We start from the raw sequence: 6,000 nt of genomic DNA, 5'->3' as shown, positions 1-6,000 counted from the left end.
ATCAATTCCAATATTTTTTTAATGCTAATTGTGGTGGGTTGAAATTCCCTCTGAATTATAATGCTACCAACATTTGTTTTCTTAACATTCAAGTAATTAAGAAGGGGACAGAGAGGTGTGCCAGAAAGCAAGGTTAACTTACCGTGACATAAACCCTGAACTCTCGGTTGATTACCCCAAAACTTGCTTACTTGCGGTATGTGGGTTCCAGAACACCTGCGCGGGGTTAGTTCACTCATGTTATGTTATTTGTTTGCACTGAACTTCATTATAAGTATTGACATTTATATCAAATCAAATCAAATCACTTTATTGTCACTCAACCATATACACAAGTGCAACAGTGGGTGAAATTCTTGGGTGCAGTTCTGAGCAACACAGCAGTCATGACAGTGATGAGACATATACCAATTTACAATAAACAGATTTACACAACACAATTTACATATCTAATATACACATAATTACACACAACACAATATACAAATAATAATATACAATGTACAATATACACATACACACAATATAGACTACACAGTATACAATAAAAATAGTATATCTAAAATATACAGTAGGTTGTATGTACTGTATTGACATTCAGGCTGTTGGCTGATAGTCAGTTGCCAGTGTGTTGTTAAGAGAGAATATAATTTATGACAGTCCGGAGTGAGATAATAAGATTAATAAAGTGCAGTGCTGATGTATATTGATCGTGAGAGATCAAGAGTTCAAAAGTATGATTGCTTGGGCGAAGAAACTGTCATGAAGTCGGCTGGTACAGGTCCTGATGCTGCGATATATATTCTATTAATATTATGATAATAGGCTATAGGTTTACTATATATTTTAAGATGAATTTTACTGGTATTTACTATGTTCTGTGCATGCTAATTTTATTTTACTGTATGTCATATGAACTGAATGTATTTCCTTTATTTTTAATACCATTTGATGTACCCAGTTTAACATTGGGGTTTCTAAAAACTTTGAATCATATCACCTTTAATTTCCCACAGTTGCTGATGGTGTCATTGTATTAATAGACCCTCTTTCAATTGTAGGATCTCCCACAGTTTACATAATTTTTCATAGATTGAATGTAATGTTTATCAGTAGGACACACATGATTATTCATAAGATAAAGATCTGCTGTAACAGAGGTGGAGAATGATGGGAGGTATATTATCTTATATTTTCTGATAATAGAGAGAGTACAATGTCTGGAAACGTGTGCATTTATGTACAGTACATGAATTAAAGTGATAAGGAATCAAATCACTAACCTCTATGCTCTGTGAAATTATCACATATTATCTAGTTAGTGAAGTAGAATGATGAATTGCTTAAGCTTTTAATCGGAAGACATTACCTGCATATTGATACTAATTTGTCATTTTATAAATAACATTAATATTCATTGAATGGAGGAACTGTAAAAAGAATGTGGGTGCTATAATAATTTTATTTTTTGATATTTATAGACATGTTCATTAAATTAATATCATGAAATTATTTATTAGAAGGGCTAAATATAAATACATAAAGCCCTTTCTTTACAGTGAAGAGTGTGGAGGCCTTTCCAATGTGTTCTACATTAAAAATATTACAGTATTAAAAACGTATCATCAAAAGAAAAAACACAATGTACACAATTTGTTCACTTTTGTAAATCTGTGGTGTGCTAGACTGGAAATGCCGGGGAGAAGATTTGTGAGGTAAAGACTGCATTTTACTATAATAATGCTTTAAAAGTATAATATTGTGCATAATCTCAGCTTCCACATCCACTGTGTCGCTATCAAAAGGGCACGCATGTGCTGACAACATCTTAAACTTACTGACATCTACCTAAAATAAACTAACTCTACAACATAACCTACTCCGGAGCAGGTTATGTTCAGAGAGTAAGTTGCTATGGCTACTAACATATCCTGAAAGTTACTTCAGTTTTTGGAACTGAAAGCTGAGGTTATCTGCTTATAAACTTACCCAGGTCGCTTAACCTGCTTTCTGGAATACCCCCCAGATCTCTCTTCATCCCTGTACACCAAACTCAATGCTCAGAGTTTTCACCCGATAACTATGAAAAAATTATTTAATTAAAAAACTATGAATTAAAAACAGTATGTGAGGGTGAGGATTATGAGTTGAAAAATCAACATATGAACATCATGAATGGCTTTTGAATGCAAAAAAGAAAGTGCAAGTTAAAAGCTGTGAAATGTGCTTGCGTCCTATACAAAAATCTTTATCAAAACCCAGCCTCATTTACTGCAGTACTTATACCCCTAAAACTATTGATATAAAAAAAAAGTGGTTAAACATTGGCATATTTTTAGAGTGATTCCCTTCTGCAAAGCATGTTTACAAACTTTCCACTGATTACCTATAAGAGGGCAAGAATCATTAGAGATAAAGTGGTGAGAGCTTGCCTCCCTAGGGAAATGTCTTTATACCCTTACAGGAAAAGATTCTTTTGGTAAAAGTTTTAGTCATCCAGCAAACGACAGCATTTTCAACAAAAAGTTTTAATGTTTAAGTTTAAAATGCTATGTATTTTATTTGGTGCCCATGTGATAAGGTCTACTGTATGCTGGGGAAACATTCAACCCCTCAAAGACCATAACACAGAACATGGAAGTGCAATTAGAAGAGGGACTTTGACCAACCCTGTAGCAAGGGACTTTAAGGAATTTGTTTTTGGGCATTCAACAGATACTACCTTCTGCAAAAGGTGGCAACATGGACCATATTAGGAAAAAAAGGGTGGCAATTTGGATTTTTTATTTAAAAAGTTAAGCTCCTCTAGGAATGAATGAAAAGTTGGTAATAGATTTTTTTGATGATTTAATAAAAAAAATCTTATGTATTGGTTTTGATATGTATTAGCTTTTAATTGTATTTAAAAATCGTGTTTAACTGTTCAGTCACTATCCTTTTGGCTGTTCGCAGTTTTATTTTCTAATTGGTGCAATTGAGATTGGTGTGTTCTGATTGGTGGCTGACGTTATCCTGTTCATTTCATTGACTGGATCTTACTCTTGTTTGTATTCAAATAACTGCCCTGCAAATGTTTTCTTTTAACCTTGTTAACCCTGATGAAGGCCTGTGTGGTGAAACACATCCGTTTTATTTAAATAAAACGTTCTCCCTTTAACAAGAGTTGCTGGATTTATCCACTTCATTTGTCTTTTCTATGTTAATCAGAGTTTTTGTCCTAACCGGCCACGACGAGAGATGGGACATTATGCCGATTGCTTGGTTTATCTTTGCGGCGTTGCGCCGTGCAGCCCCATCCGCTATAAACTGGCACGGCTCCAAAATCTTTATTGAAGCCAGCGTCTTACTATTCGGCTAAAAACAACTTGATTTTGGCTGAAAATGTCTCATCTACCTACTGTTTCGCTGAGGTCGCACTCTCATCAGTTTAGTCACACACACCGGTTTCGAATTGAGAAGACATGACAGTACCAGCTCCCTCCACCTTTCTGTCCAATAATTCCAGTTCACTTTCGGCAAGTGAAACATCCAAAACCTCAAAAACACTGTGGTCTCCTGTACTCTTTGTCTGACTGTGGATTCTTTTTGTATGTGTGGCTCTTCAGTCTCTCTGTTTGATTTCTACATTTTTCGGTTCATACAAATAAGGCAGGTCATAGAAATGAATCTATGTTTTGACTTCAAACTCTTCAGACATGTTTGTAGGTTAGGTTCTCTCGTTTGTGTGCAGCTATGCTGTGTTCTCTTTTGATAATATCACTGGTGGTTTGATTGAAGTGAAACAAAGCGGTTTCTCGACTGAATGTCCCATCTCGCGAGATGGGGAAGCGTAACTGCTACTCTTGTGCACTCTCATGAATGTGCACAGCAGAGCAACAGTCGGTCAAGATTTTCACTAAATAATAGGGGTGTAACGGTTTATCGTGGTACGATACATCGCTGTTCAAAAATGTGATGCACATCGTGGAGATGGGACTTTTTTTTCTTTCATGTTTTACAATTATTTGAGCGTCTGTTGTATCCAATATGCACAACATCCTAAGGTACACACAGTACACACAAAATACCAAGGTTTTTCCCTTTTTCCTAAAATTAAAGTGATGAGTTTGCAGGTTAGTGTACAATAAGAACAATAAGAAATGGCCACATACATTTTTTATTTTTTTTTATCCCCTTTTCTCCCCAATTTGGAATGCCCAATTCCCACTACTTAGTAGGTCCTCGTGGTTTCGCGGTTACTCACCTCAATCCGAGTTGCGGAGGACAAGTCTCAGTTGCCTCCGCTTCTGAGACAGTCAATCCGTGCATCTTAACACGTGGCTCTGTGCGTGACACCGTGGAGACTCACAGCATGTGGAGACTCATGCTACTCTCCGCGATCCATGCACAACTCACCATGTGCCCCACTGAGAGGGAGAAACCCTAATTGCGACCACGAGGAGGTTACCCCATGTGACTCTACCCTCCCTAGCAACCGGGCCAATTTGGTTGCTTAGGAGACCTGGCTGAAGTCACTCAGCACGCCCTGGATTCGAACTCGTGACTCCAGGGGTGGTAGTCAGCATCAATACTCGCTGAGCTACCCAGGCCCCCATGGCCACGTTAATTATTTATGCAATTTCTCAATCTGTAGAATTGAATGGGTTTCATTCAAGCTGTCAAACCACAAAAGACATACCTTTAACTGCAAATACATTGTGTAGGCTATATAAAAGAAATATACACCATATACAATCCAGTGATGGCCAGAGTAAATAATATATGTCCTTTAATAATGATTTGGGTCAAATTTAATGGAAAACTATGCAAAACTGTGAAAACTGAAACCAGCAGCAGGAGAGAGACGCGCCTTTTCAGCAGGAGGGAACGAATGTCTATTTGAAGCGCTAGAGCAGGGCCGTAGCAAGGAATTCTGGGCCCCCTGACTGTATATTGCTCTGGGCCCCTTACCTATTAAAAAAATACAGTTTTGAATTTGTTGTGGGCTCCCCTGGACCTTTGGACCCCTAGAATCGTTACCACTTTTCATCCCACTAGCTACTGCCCTGCGCTAGAGAAAATGAAAGTTTACAGAGGTTTAATGAGAGTGCCATATTAATCTACTATATATAATGCTGAATATTATGTATAATAAACCTATGGGGGAATATAATCCTACTGTCAAATGTCATGTCTGATTTTATTTAATCAGTAAATTATTATTTAACTGGATAAGCATGCACTTCCATTAAATATGTACTTTAGAAAAGAATACTTAATACTTAATCAGAGACCATATTATTTTAGAAAAATACTATTTTAATTAAAAATATTTTAAATGTATGTAATCAGTGACTGTGTAAGCAGCATATGTATCAAATAATTCTGTATTTTCAGAATTTGGTGTCACCATTGCCCTGTTCTGGGCTGATTTTTGTCCCAGTACATCTCTGATGGATCATTTAGCTAAATTTTAAATGAAAAGAACCATTTTGCATATGTCTTTAAAGTAATAAAAATAATAATAATAATAAAACTTTCAATCGTAACTTTTCTTGATTCAGGCTTAGTTTAAAAAATCGTGAACCAAACCGCAAGTTCAATATCGTGAACCGAACCGAATCGTGAGATGAGTGAATCGTTACACCCCTACAGAATAAGTTAGATTTCAATTTGTTTCTTGCCGGACTTTATTGTATGCCTTCAGAACAAGGCATGAGTCACATTGAATAATTTATTAGACTTCTGAATTATATTTTCGTCCTTTAAAAAGCTTGAAGACATCACTGAGCGGAATATTTTTTTCAAAATGTCTCCCTTTGTGTACCGGAAAATAAAGTAATATTGGTTTAGAACAACACAAGGATGCGTAAATGAGTGATTTTTCATTTTTGGGTGAACTATCCCTTTAAGTCTGGTGGGAGTTCCAGAATGGCTAAAAATGCTTCCAGCACCTTTAAAGGGATAAAGCAGCAAGGCACCAAGTCAGCTGCCTTAGCTTTTGACAGCCTCTAGTGGCTG

Source organism: Myxocyprinus asiaticus, chromosome 3, assembly GCF_019703515.2.
Source record: "Myxocyprinus asiaticus isolate MX2 ecotype Aquarium Trade chromosome 3, UBuf_Myxa_2, whole genome shotgun sequence".
Classification (NCBI taxonomy): domain Eukaryota; kingdom Metazoa; phylum Chordata; class Actinopteri; order Cypriniformes; family Catostomidae; genus Myxocyprinus; species Myxocyprinus asiaticus.
This window is presented reverse-complemented; position numbering follows the sequence as displayed.